Source organism: Ovis canadensis, chromosome 17 (assembly GCF_042477335.2).
Source record: "Ovis canadensis isolate MfBH-ARS-UI-01 breed Bighorn chromosome 17, ARS-UI_OviCan_v2, whole genome shotgun sequence".
In the NCBI taxonomy this organism is placed as follows: domain Eukaryota; kingdom Metazoa; phylum Chordata; class Mammalia; order Artiodactyla; family Bovidae; genus Ovis; species Ovis canadensis.
This window is the reverse complement of record NC_091261.1, coordinates 44553386-44566931: the sequence shown is the minus strand read 5'-3', so window position 1 is coordinate 44566931 and position 13546 is coordinate 44553386. Positions and strand designations below refer to the sequence as shown.

General features: G+C 38.1%; 1 long non-coding RNA gene across 2 annotated transcripts in view; it reads left to right on the top strand.

Annotated features, from left to right (window-relative positions):
• LOC138422488 (uncharacterized) overlaps positions 1-13546 on the top strand; it is a 197375-nt gene that overhangs the window by 138757 nt on the left and 45072 nt on the right. For both annotated transcript variants that reach the window (XR_011249896.1, XR_011249895.1), the window contains one exon: positions 10946-10997. This is a non-coding gene — a long non-coding RNA (uncharacterized lncRNA). The remainder of the gene's footprint in view (positions 1-10945; positions 10998-13546) is intronic.

Sequence of the window (13546 nt, the reverse complement as noted above, 5' to 3'; positions counted from 1 at the left end):
GTCTTTGATGAGGAGTTTTGTATCCATATTAGTGAGAGATATTGGTCTGTGGTTTTCTTGCAATGTCTTTGTCTGTTTTTGGTATTAATGTAATGCTGACCTCATAAAATGAGTTAGGAACTATTCCCTTTGCTTATGTTTCCTGGGAGAGATTATAGAGTATTGGTATGTTGGTACAAATGTAATTGTGGCTTCTGATAGTGAATTTTAAATCATTGTAACTAGGCTCAAACACATCTTAATTAAGTAAATAGGAACCATTACAATCAACACATTTTTGCCAAAGATAAATAAGTTTGTTTATTTCTGTAGCATAAAAATTTGTGCTTCAGGATTCAATAAACTCTTAGAAAGCGTTTTCTGCCTACTGCTGTTTATGGAAGTGTTTTTCATGCAAAAAGTTGTCAAGATGCTTGAAGAAGTGGTAGTCCATTGGTGAGAGGTCAGGTGAATTTGGCAGATGAGGCAAAACTCTGTTGTCCAAATTGTTCAACTTTTGAAATGCTAGTTGTGTGATGTGGGTTGGACAGTTGTCATGGTGAAGTATTGGGCCCTTTCTGTTGACCCAATGCCAGCTGCAGTCATTGCAGTTTTTGGTGCATCTCATTGATTTGCTGAGCATACTTCTCAGATGTAATGGTTTCTCTGGGATTCAGAAAGCTATAGTGGATCGGACAGGCAGCAGACCACCAAACAGTGACCATAACCTGTTTTTGGTGCAAGTGTGGCTTTGGGAAGTGCTTTGTAGCTTATTCACAGTCCAACTGTGTCACCAGTTGTCATATAAAATCCACTTTTTGTTGTACATCATAATCTGATTGAGAAATGGTTCATCGTTGTTGTGTAGAATAAGAGAAGACACTTCAAAATGATGATTTTTTAGAAAATTTTTGGTCAGCTTATAAGGCACTCACTTACCAAGCTTTTTCACCTTTCTAGTTTGCTTCAAATGCTGAATGACCATAGAATGGTCGACGTTAAGTTTTACTCAGCAACTTCTCTAGTTGTAAGAGGATCAGCTTCGATGATCTTCTCAATTGATTGTTCTCAATTTCCAATGGCTCACCACTGTGCTCTTCATCTTCAAGGCTCTTGTCTCCCATGCAAAACTTCTCAAATCACTGCTGCTCTGTACATTCGATAGCAGTTCCTGGACCAAATGTGTTGTTGATGTTGTGAGTTTTTGCATTGTTGAAATCTGCCATTTGATATTGGAATACAGTATTTGGGCCTGGTGCTTTCTCTTTTGTAAGGTTATTAATCATTGATTCAATTTATTTAATAGATATAGGCCTATTCAGATTGTCTGTTTCTTCTTACGTAAGTATGGCAGATCATGCCTTTTAAGAAATTGATTCGCTTCAACTAGGTTACCAAATTTATAAGCATAGAATTGTTCATGGTATTTATTTACTAGCCTTTTATTTATTTATTTATTTTTTATTTTTAGTTTTTTATTTTTTACATTTTAAAATCTTTAATTCTTACATGCATTCCCAAACATGAACCCCCCTCCCACCTCCCTCCCCATAACATCTTTCTGGGTCATCCCCATGCACCAGCCCCAAGCATGCTGCATCCTGCGTCAGACATAGACTGGCGATTCAATTCACATGATAGTATACATGTTAGAATGTCATTCTCCCAAATCATCCCACCCTCTCCCTCTCCCTCTGAGTCCAAAAGTCCGTTATACACATCTGTGTCTCTTTCCCTGTCTTGCATACAGGGTCGTCATTGCCATCTTCCTAAATTCCATATATATGTGTTTATTTACTAGCCTTTTAATATCCATAGGATCTGTAATGACACCTCTCTTTCATTTTTGGTATTAGTAATTTTTGTTTTCTCTCTTTTTTCTTAGTTATTCTGATTAGAAGCTTATCGATTTTGTCCTTTCAAAGAACGAGATTTTAGTTTCACTGATTTTCTCTGTTGATTTCCTGCTTTCAATTTCATTCATTTCAGCTCTAACTTTCATTGTTTCATTTTTTTCCTGCTTAATGTAGATTTAATTTGCTTTACTTTTTCTTGTTTCCTAAAGTTGAAGCTTAGTTTATGGATTTTAAGTCTTTATTCTTTTCTTCAATTTCCCTCTAAGTACTGTTTTAACAGTATTCCACGTTTTGTTCTCTGGTGGCTCAGAGGTTAAAGAGTCTGCCTCCAATGCAGGAGACCCGGGTTCGATCCCTGGGTTGGGAAGATTCCCTGGAGAAGGAAATGGCAACCCACTCCAATATTCTTGCCTGGAGAATCTAATGGACGAAGGAGCCTGGTAGGCTACAGTCCACAGGGTCGCAAAGAGTTGGACATGACTGAGCAACTTCACTTTCACGTTTTGATAAGTTGTATTTTCATTTAGTTAAAAATAATTTTAAATTTTCTTGATATTTCTTCCTCGATGTCTGTACTATTTAGGTGTGTGTTGTGTAATTCCGAGTATTTGGAGATTTTCCAGTTGTGTTTCTGTTAAATTTTTAGTATAAACCATAACCAATCTGGATTCTTTTCTCTACTTCCCCATGTACTTTTATGTGGGGAATAGAATATCACCATACAACTTTTCAGGTATCTTTTGAATGAATCCATCTGAACTACCCATGGGTACCTCATAGTTAACAAGCTTTAATCAACTCATTTTCTTCCACCTCAAATATAATACCTCTATTATGCTTAATATATACCTTATTGGCAATTCTGTGCCCCCTTCTCTAAATCAGAAATCTAGAGAGCCTTTCAAGTTCTTCTGGGAGCAAGAAGCCCCACACATGCAATTGATAATCAAGATTTATCAATTAAATATTTGATACATTTTTAAAATCCCTTTCTTTTCACTAAGTTCAAGTCCCCCACATCTCTTACTTGAAATACTGGAGTAGTCTCCTAATTCATCTTCCTGCTTTCAGCTTGATTTCTCCCATCCGTTTTGCACTGATTTGCCAGAGTACTTATGTATATATGTAATTAATTCAACATGAATTATAACACTAATATAGGATTAAATAGAGATAACATAAATATCCATCTGTTTACTGCAAGTATACAAATAAATGTAATATACATACGTATATACATTCATTTTGTTTAAGCTTCTTCAGTAGCTTAATATTCCACCTCATGCCTAGAGGTTAGAGTATGAATCCCTTTATAGGACATATTTAACTCTTTTAATTTGACTCTGTAAACTCTGGCTCTTGCCTTCATTCCAAGAAATTTGGTTACTGTTCTGTAGGAAAAGGGCCAGCGTTCTTCCAGATGCTCCTCAGAGGTCACCCTCCCGTGAGGTCTCCCCGGACTGTTTCTCTCTCCCCTCCATTTAAATGCTCTCTCCCTTGTTTGTCCACAGCACCTTTCCCCACTTCAGTGCCTCGCTCATTCCACTCGTTTTACTTGGTAGAAGCGCATTCCTTAAAGCTAAGGGCTGTGTTTTGTCTCTCTGTTGCTGTTAGCCCAGAGACTTGCCTGTAGTCCCTGTGTGCGCTCAGTCGCCCGGTCTTGTCCAACTCTTTTTTGGCCCCAGTGAACTGTAGCTTGCTAGGCTCCTCTGTCCATGGAATTTTCCAGGCAAGAATACTGGAGTTGGGTACTCATAAATGTTTGTTGAATGAAGGTTGAATATGGTAGAACTTTGTAAGAATAAGGTGAAGGGTTTTTCTGAGTATATGCCTAGGAGGGGGATTGCTGGGTCCTATGCTAGCTCTATTTTTAGATTCGTAAGGAATCTCCATACTATTCTGCATAGTGGCTATACTAATTTATATTCCTACCACCAGTGTAGGAGGTTTCCTTTTTCTGGTACCCTCTTCAGTATTTATTGTTTGGAGATTTTTTGATAATGGCTTTTCTGACTGGTGTGACTTCTCATTGTAGTCTTGATTTTCATTTATATAATAATTAGTGACGTGAAGATCTTTTCATGGGCTTGTTAGCCATCTGCATGTCTTCTTTGGAGAAATGTCTATAATTTGAAAAGATACATGCACCCCAGTATTCATTACAGCACTATTTACAATAGCCAGGGCATGGAAGCAACATAAATGTTCATCAACAGAGGAATAGATAAAGAAGTTGTGGTACATATATATAGTAAAATATTACTAAGCCATAGAAAGAACAAAATATTGCCACGTGCAGCAGCATAGATGGATTTAGATTGTCATACTGAGTGAAGTAAGTTGGACAGAAAAAGACATATATCATATGATATCTCTTCTATATGAAATCTAGAAAAAAAGGGGTACAAATGAACTTATTTACAAAACAGAAGTAAAGTCATAGATACAGAAGTTAAGTCATTGGTACAGAGAACAAGCTTATGATTACTAAGGGGTAAGGGACTAAATTGGGAGATTACACATTACTATGTATAAAATAGGTAACTAATAAGAACATGCTGCATAGCACAGGGAACTGTACTCTGTACTCTGTAATGGCCTATATGGGAAAAGAGTCTAAAGAAAGAGTGGATATATGTATGTGTATAACTGATCCACTTTACTGTACACCTAAAACAAGCACAACTTTGTAAATCAATGTTTTTATAAGTCAAGAAAAATTTTAAAAAAGAGAGAATATAGTGAAGATCTCCTCAGGGCTTAATTAAATTTGAGCCAAAGGAAGGGAGCGTGTAGATTGTTACAATGAGAGGAAATAAGCTAGAGAAAAGTTCCAGTCTCATCCAGGTCCCTGGGGACACATAGTTGCTGTCTGTCAATGAATATTTTTTAAAGCCTGATGTATATAAATCTTTATTATATTTCCCAGGGATTTCCCTCTGAGCTGTAAACACTCAGGTATTGTTAAACGGATTATTATTCCAAAAAAAAAAAAAAAAAGAATGCCAATTTGTATTCTAGTTGTTTGGTCTGTGGTCTCTCTTTACTTCATTCAGTACTTTTTGATCTTTCAGTTAGCTGAATCTCAAAGTATCAATGAAACCTTTCCTTAATGATGTCAACAACTCCTACTCTTTTCCCGCCCCCCACCATCCCCTCTGCCTTTTGTTTTCTCTCTGGTCGGTGCTTCAGTAGCATTTCCTTGTCTGTGTTGGTCTATGTAGGTTTGCATCCACCTCCTCCAGACCCTATGAGTCCCCAGAGGACAGTCATGCTGTCGTTTCATAAGTTTTCTACCACAGGACCTAGCAAAGTGACGAGCGTAATATAGATGCTCAGTAAGTACTGAGTAAATATATAATTTAATAATGACAGTGGCCTAATCAAGTTTTTGTAGGTGTACACTTGGTGACTTCAAAAACAATTCAGTGACTTCCCTGGCAGCCCAGTGATCAAGACTTTGCCTTCCAATGCAGGGGGTGCAAGTTTGATCCCTGGTTGGGAAGCTAAGATCCCACATGCCTCATGGCTGAAAAAACAAACTATAAAAGCAGAAGCAGTGCTATAGGAAATTCAGTAGAGACCTTAAAAACAAATGCTCCATATAAATTAAAAAAAAATCTTTAAAAAATAAAGACAATTCAGGAATATCTTTGTTTGGAAAGATTTGAGGAGGTAATGTTGTTTAGAGATTATATCATCTAAAGACTCAATTTTCTATGGCACCCATGTAAACTGAGGAGGGCGTTCTGTGTGGTTCAGCCACTTGAGGGAAACCACAGCTGGAAAAAGGAAGGGAACCAGTGTTTGGAGGGGGCAGTGGAACAAGATAGGAAATCCTCAAACGTAGCTGCCCACTTGTACTCCTGGAAAGAACAGGGCAATGGAGGAGAGGTGGGAGGAAGGCAAAGAACTCAACTCGCCGGCCACTCAGAGCTAGCCACAGTGTTTGTGTAGGAAGGGTGATTTCTGATAAAAATAGAGGAGGACTTTTTAAGTTCCAGCACTTTAAAAGCAACTGTGGGCAGTTTGAATCATAGGGTGATTCTTTCTTTTCTGGAAGAAGAAAAAGATGTTTCAGTTTTAAAGTCAGGGGGTTGAAATGATTGTGTCATTTCAGTGAGAGTAGAACATGTCAACAAGTGGACATGTTTTCATTGTGGAAAAGATGACTTGAAATTTGAAATTAAAAAAAGCAAATAGTTTCTGTCGTGGGTTTTCTTCCTCTGCAGGAACACTTAGAACTTTGCTGCATTTAGAAATAGAAAGTAAAAATATCAGGTGTCATATTCACCACTGTTTTAGAAATAGAAATCTTATTATGTGGGCTGGGTTTCTTAATATGGTTGAGATACACCGAAAAGAGAACAAAGGTTATCCACAGGAAAGATATTGTGAAAGATTAGCCTACAGGCTTATTTAAATATTCATGGTGTGATTATGGAAGCTAGTAGATAAAAAGAGGTGCTGACTACATGATAAAGTCCTTGATTTCCAGTTCAGTGCCTTGTTGCTCACTTAACACCCTCCATTGTACCTATTAGATATTTGACAGACTTGAATGAATCTTAAGAAGTTTGGAATATAAGTATCCGTTAATCATTTTATGATATCATCAGCCACCAACAAGTATTAACAGTGATAATAAAGGTATTGTTCATTAAAAGGATTAATACAGACATTGTTGCTGTTCGTTGTTCATCACTAAGTTGTGTCTGAACTCTTGTGACCCCATGAACTGCAGCATGCCAGGCTTCTCTGACTTTCACTATCTCCCTGAGTTTGCTCAAACTAATATCCACTGAATCAGTGATGCCATCCAACCATCTCATCCTTTGTCACCCCCTTCTCCTCTTGCCCTCAATCTTTCCTTTCCATCAGGGTCCTTCCCAATGAATTGGTTCTTTGCATCAGGTGGCCAAAGTATTGGAGCTTCCCCTCAGCATCAGTCTTTCCAATGAATAATCAGGGTTGATTTCCTTTAGGATTGACTAGTTTGATCTTGCTGTTATAGACATTAGAAGTGTAAAAATAATAATTTAGGGACTTTTCTTACAGTCAACATTGTTGCATGTTTGAAATAAACAGTTGGTGTAATATAGTAGTATTCATGACGTTGTCCTTTTATAGAGAAATCAGACCAGATGAACTCTGCTCAGATATGATTAACATTCAGAAACATGAAGCTGTAGGGGTTATCAGCTGTGAATGAAGAGTATTGAATAAATAAGCTCCTGGTCAGGGTAATTGGTTACTCTCTCTATTTAACTAATTGCAGATAAAGCTAATTAGATATTTATTTTACTGTCTAGAGATCTTCTCCAAAGTGATTTTTTTCACTTGCTTTGTCATAACTTTAGGCAAATTCTTCTCTTTGTACCAGACTTCACATGCATGCCATTTTTTTTTTTTTCACATGAGAGGATATGTCTGTGAGCATAAAGAAAAAAGAAGTGTATAGCTTCTTTCTAGATATACAAAATTGTTTTTTTCCCCCGTGGAATTTTTGTTTACAAACCAAGATGGTTTGTTATTAGTAACAAGTTATTTATGCTTCATAACTGATGGTAGTACGTAGGTTTGGAGCATGGTGGAAAACAGCACAGATGTCAATGTTTTTTATTGTAGATATTCTGAAAAGAATTAAAACTAGCTTTTTTATTTTTCATAGCATGTTTAGGGAAGCCTTTTGGGGGGTTATTATTTGGGGTTAAATTGCTTCAGTGAATCCATGGTTTCTACCTGGAGTTTTTCTCCTTGGTAGAGCAATCCCTCTCCACTTAGGGGGCCTGCATTCTGACCCCTAGTTTCCAACTCCAGTCCTGCCATTTATTTCTAGCACTACTTTCATTTAGTGACTCTGCTACTCAGCCTTTCTGAGCCTCAGTCTCCTCATTCATAAAATGGGGCAAATAGCAGTAAGGTTATTTGTTTGAAGATTTAATGAGATGCAATTAAGACCCTTAGCAGGGTGCGCTGAGTAGCCCATTGTAACATTCACTGGAGACGCTTGAGTATTGTAGTTGGAGTTGGTGTTTCTACTCTTGCGTTCAGCCATCCTTCTTCTTATGTTTTTCTTTTTCTCAGATCAACCTGTCACTCAACTTTCTCAAGTGCACTTGTCTGTCCTTTTCTGGTTAATTTATTTTTTATACATGGCTATAGAGCATGGCCTATAAAATAGTGGGGCTGGTTTCCATGTGAAGATTTTGGAATAGATCTCATAATAATTACACCTCCTACAATATGTACATAAATCACTTATTTAAGCATGAAAACATTATTTTATGTGTGGAGCAAACTCTCTTAGCATAATTTGAATGTTCACCTATGTGTTCCTGAATATTCACCATCTCATACCTGCACATTTTGACACATGCTTGCTCCTATATATTCTTGTTTAATCATTTTTCCTCTGGTTTCTAGCTGTTGATATATTTTCTCCTTGTATTGTATTAGAATTAATATTTCTTCTAATATTGCTTATTTGTGATGCTCATTATTTTTTATTGTGTCCCCAATACGCTTTGATCCAATGAGGTACAAAGGGAAGAGAGTTAACATTAATTCAGAGATGGCAGCAGAAAGAGAAAGAACAAACTGGTACCTCTCCTCCCCTCCCCTGCTGCCCATGCTTTCTGAGGTGATGGATTGAAGACTGTCCTGTGTGCTGGTGACCGGGGAGGGACAATGAAGGGACTGGAGGAGCTTTGTTTTCCAAGTGCTTCCCAATTGTTGTTCAGTCGCTAAATTGTGTCCGACTCTTTGCGACCCCATGGACTGCAGCATGCCAGGCTTCCCTGTCCTTCGCCATCTCCCAGAACTTGCTCAAACTCATGTCCATTGAGTCAATGATGCCATCCAACCATCTCATCCTCTGTTGTCCCTGTTCCCGCTCCCTTCAATATTTCCTAGCATCACGGTCTTTTCCAGTGTGTGGACTCTTCACATCAGGTGGCCAAAGTATTAGAGCTTCAGCTTCCCAATACCCACTGGATAATATCAAAGCTCCTCAGAGTGGGTCGCATATTCTCTGAGGCCTGGGTCCTTGCACCCTCTTCAACCTTAACTTTTAAAATACCTGCTATATTTTAAATTTGTACCCTGGTACCCTGGTTGTAGTTGTCCACACATCTCCGCCCCCGCACCGCCCCCCACTTAGAAAGTATGTATCTTTTTTCACACTCTTTGTGACTTGTACTGTTCCCCTGCTCTTCTTCACCTTGCTGACTGCACATCTCCAGCCCATCTTTCAGAGCTCAGTCTAGCGGTTGTCTCCTCCAGGAAGCCTCCCTGAATAGCCTTTCCCTTCTTCATACTGGACCAAGTGCCTGCCTTTTGCACGGATGCCACTGCACACTGGAAATGACTATCACTGTGTCCTCCCTTACTTTGGAATGGTCTGTTCATGGGTCTCTTTTCTCTGATGGACTAAAGTCTATGACTGCTGGGACCAGAGCATATTCATTTGTCTCCCCACTGTGTAGCTCAGTGCTTGGTGCAGTATACCCAAGCCAGAGTTATTAATATGCATAGAACTTTTAACACTGACCTCACTGGGGTCTCGGGGGATGGAGAGACAGTGATGTGCTAACCCATATATTCTTTTCATGGGGCTGCCTGACTGTGGCCTCAACATTGGAATTCCTTCCAAACAACCAAACTGGCTGGATAACCCAATCCTTCTCCGATCTGTGGTATTACTCCAGCAGTGACTGTTTTCCTAACTTTGAATTCATATCTTTACATTATTTGTAGACTTTCTTCTTTATGTTGTAACATAGCTTGTTTGCTGACAACATGTATTTCCCATTTAGTCATTTCTTTTCCCAGATGCTTATTAAGATGACGGACTTTCTAAACACAGGAGACAATTCCCGATGAAATACCTGAAAGAAAATGAGCCACGCAGCAGATTTTCTCCTAGAAGAAGCCCGTAGGCACATGGTAGCATGCCTCTCAGTACAAACACAAACAAGCAATTACCTGAGCTGCTTCCTGTGGGAAACTCAGCATCCTACCACCCAGGGTGATGACTCCTGGGATTTTTTTGGAGGGGTTGCATCATTGTAAAGAAATTCATTCCTATGTTTCTCAACAAATGCAGATTTTCTTTTCATCTAGACAAACGGTGTGTCTTTGTTTGAGTTTATTTTCGTCTTTCTACTTTGCTTCTTTTGTTTTTTAAAAATAAATATTAAGTGTGCAATTTGAAAGGCAGTGCAAAAGACTGAGTGGTGGTTGTCACAGGCTTGATAAGTGGGGAGAGAATCGTGGCTTCCAGAAACATCTGGAATGTTTGTGATATGGCAGTTGCCTGCATTGTCTTCTGGGCTTCATCATTAATCAGTGACTTCTAGAATTTAATTGATACAGGATACATTTAAATTGCAGATAGTTATGTTAGTCTGGTTCAAATAATATTTAATAAATATACTCTTGTTTCTTTCTCTTTGTATTACAAAGAAAATTATATTAAACTAGCATTTTTAAGGATATTGTAAGAATGGAACTTTGGAATAAATCATGTTTGGAAATATTAGTGAGACTAGGTCTTACCAATTCATCTAGTGAAATAATGGTATATCTAGTCCTAGCAGATAAAAATCTACCCTATGAATTGGTAACTCATTATAATTTTTAGAGTATTGAGAATCCTGAGTTTGTATTTTCCACTTTATATTAGATAAAATACTAGTCATTCTTTTGTCGTTTGTATCTGGAAGTTCAGATTCAAATTTTGACATTAGCTGCTTCATGTAAGAGAATTATCAATTCATCTTGAGCTTTTTGTAAAAAAAGTTATTTGACTTAAAAATCCTCAAGTTGTACTTTTCCCTGAAAACTGGTAATGTTTTTTATTTTAGTTATTGTTGTTCTGCACTCAGTCATGATAACTCTATTATTTTAGTGATGGCAGTGCAATCAATAGTTTCATGAAATTTGAAGTTTAAGAAAGAATTGCTAACTTCAAAATGTAGATGTATGTAAAAATTTATATACATGGATTAGAGAAAAATGATAAAATGTTATTTTTCCATCCTGAAGTAACAGATTTTAATAGAAAGTCTTTATTTCATTTCATAAATAATGTGTGTTTTTTTTTTCAGGTAGTTACAGAAAACTTGTTGTCCTAATGCTCAGAAGCAAACACTTTAAGAGGTTTGTGATTATTATTATTCTCTAGTATAAAGTTTGTTTCTCATCCCTTTCTGAAGTTTCATGGTGGAAATAAGGTGTTTCTTTGCATATGAATATGTTAATCATCTATACCCCAATATAAAATATAAAGCTTAAAAAAGAGAGACAACAGTTTGCTTGGAGAATTAGTGTCTAATACACATGGGGTGTTTGAAAATAGACACTTCGAATTTAAAATTGAAGATTGTTGGATTGGCATTTCTGTCCCCTTTGGTTGAGTATCTACAAGCAGTTCCACATTTCTTCATCAGGAAGTCAGGCTGACTTGTGATGAAAGATGATGAAGACAAATCCTAAACAGGGCTTCCTGTTTGTTTAAACCTCCAACCCAAGAGAAAATCGCTTCCAGTTTCCCTGTACAATCATGGTAATATATTTTCTTTTTAGATCGTTAGCAGACTGTTTAGCTTGTACTTGGCATTTCAATCATAGTGAAAGAGGTGAAACCCAAAAGACTCAGTGAATTCTCGTTATAAATCTAAAATTGGATGACCTTTACAATTAACCTCTGCTTCTTGTCCCGTTCTCATTCCTAACATATTATTCATTAATTCATATGTATTGATTATCTGCTCTGTGACAGGTTTGAAATAGTTACTAGGACGTATATAAAAGAAGCTAAAGCTTCTGTCTTCAGAGCTCATGCTTACAAAAATAATCATGTTAGAATATAGATATAAATTTAAAGATGGTAACTCCTCTGAAAGAATGATTAGATTATTCTCCTTGTAAGATGAGTGCTTGTGCAAAGTGAGATTTTAAATTTTGTGAATGATCTTTTCAAAACAAAACAGTACGAAAGAAAAGAAGTTGGGGAAGAATATAAACATATTTTGGAGGAAGACTTAGTTGTTTTTCTTAGAATCCTGGGACATCCAAATCACATTTAGGCAGGGGATTAAAAAATAGGAAATTGACCTCGGCATTATTTATACAGGAAAAATTTTATTTAAAGTTAGCTAAAGATCATTATTATATCTTAGGAACATATTTGACTGTTACTAATTTTTTCTAATATTCTTTACATTATAAACTTTATGATCAGTATTAAACAATTTTTAAAAAAGGGAGGAATGGCAAGATTTGACACCTAGAACAATTAATTATTAGATGAAATCATGCTAAAATAGTAATGTAAGTTCTGTGAATAATAAAAAAGGTCATGATACTCTTAATGTGAATTACTTTAACTCATGCTAATTGCTGGGCTTTCCTGGTGCCTTAGACGGTAAAGAATCCACCTGCAATGCAGGAGACCTGGGTTTGATCCCTGGGTGGGGAAGATCTCCTGAGGAAGGGAATGGCTACCCACTCCAGTATTCTGGCCTGGAGAATTCCATGGCCTAAAGGAGCCCGTATGGATGTGAGACTTGGACTGTGAAGAAGGCTGAGCACCAAAAAATTGATGCGTTTGAACTGTGGTGTTGGAGAAGACTCTTGAGGGTCCCTTGGACTGCAAGGAGATCCAACCAGTCCATTCAGAAGGAGATCAACCCTGGGATTTCTTTGGAAGGAATGATGCTGAAGCTGAAGCTCCAGTACTTTGGCCACCTCATGCGAAGAGTTGACTCATTGGAGAAGACTCTGATGCTGGGAGGGATTGGGGGCAGGAGGAGAAGGGGACGACCCAGGATGAGATGGCTGGATGGCATCACGGACTTGATGGACGTGAGTCTGAGTGAACTCTGGGAGATGGTGATGGACAGGGAGGCCTGGCGTGCTGCGATTCATGGGGTCGCAAAGAGTTGGACATGACTGAGCAACTGAACTGAACTGAACTGAACTGAACTGGAAGGAGCCTGGTGGGCTACAGTCCTTGGGGTCACAAAGACTCAGACACAACTGAGTGACTAACACTTACTTAGTGTGAAAGTGTTAGCCTTTCAGTCATGTCTGACTCTTTGATATTCTATGGATTGTAGCCCACCAGGCTCCTATGTCCATGGGATTCTCCAGGCAAGAATACTGGAGTGGGTTGCCATTCCTTTCTCCAGGGGATACATACTAATAGCTAATATATACTAATAGAATATGCTGACAAAGGTCTGTCTAGTCAAAGCTATGGTTTTTCCAGTATTCATATATGGATGCGAGAGAGCTGGACCATAAAGAAAGCTGAGGGCTGAAGAATTGATGCTTTTGATGCTCCAATTTATGGTATTGGAGAAAACTCTTGAGAGTGCCTTGGGCTTCAAGGAGATCAAACCAGCCCATCCTAAAGGAAATCAGTCCCGAATATTCATTGGAAGGACTGATACTGAAGCTGAAGCTCCAATACTTTGGTCACCTGATGCGAAGAACTGACTCATTGGAAAAGACCTTGATGCTGGGAAAGATTGAAGGCAGAAAGAGAAGGGGGAGACAGAGAATGAGATGGTTGGGTGGCATCACTGACTCAATGGACATGGTTTGAGCAAGCTCCAGGAGTTGGTGATGGACAGGGAAGCCTGGTGTGCTGCAGTCCATGGGGTTGCAAAGAGTTGGACTGGACTGAGCGACTGACTGAACTG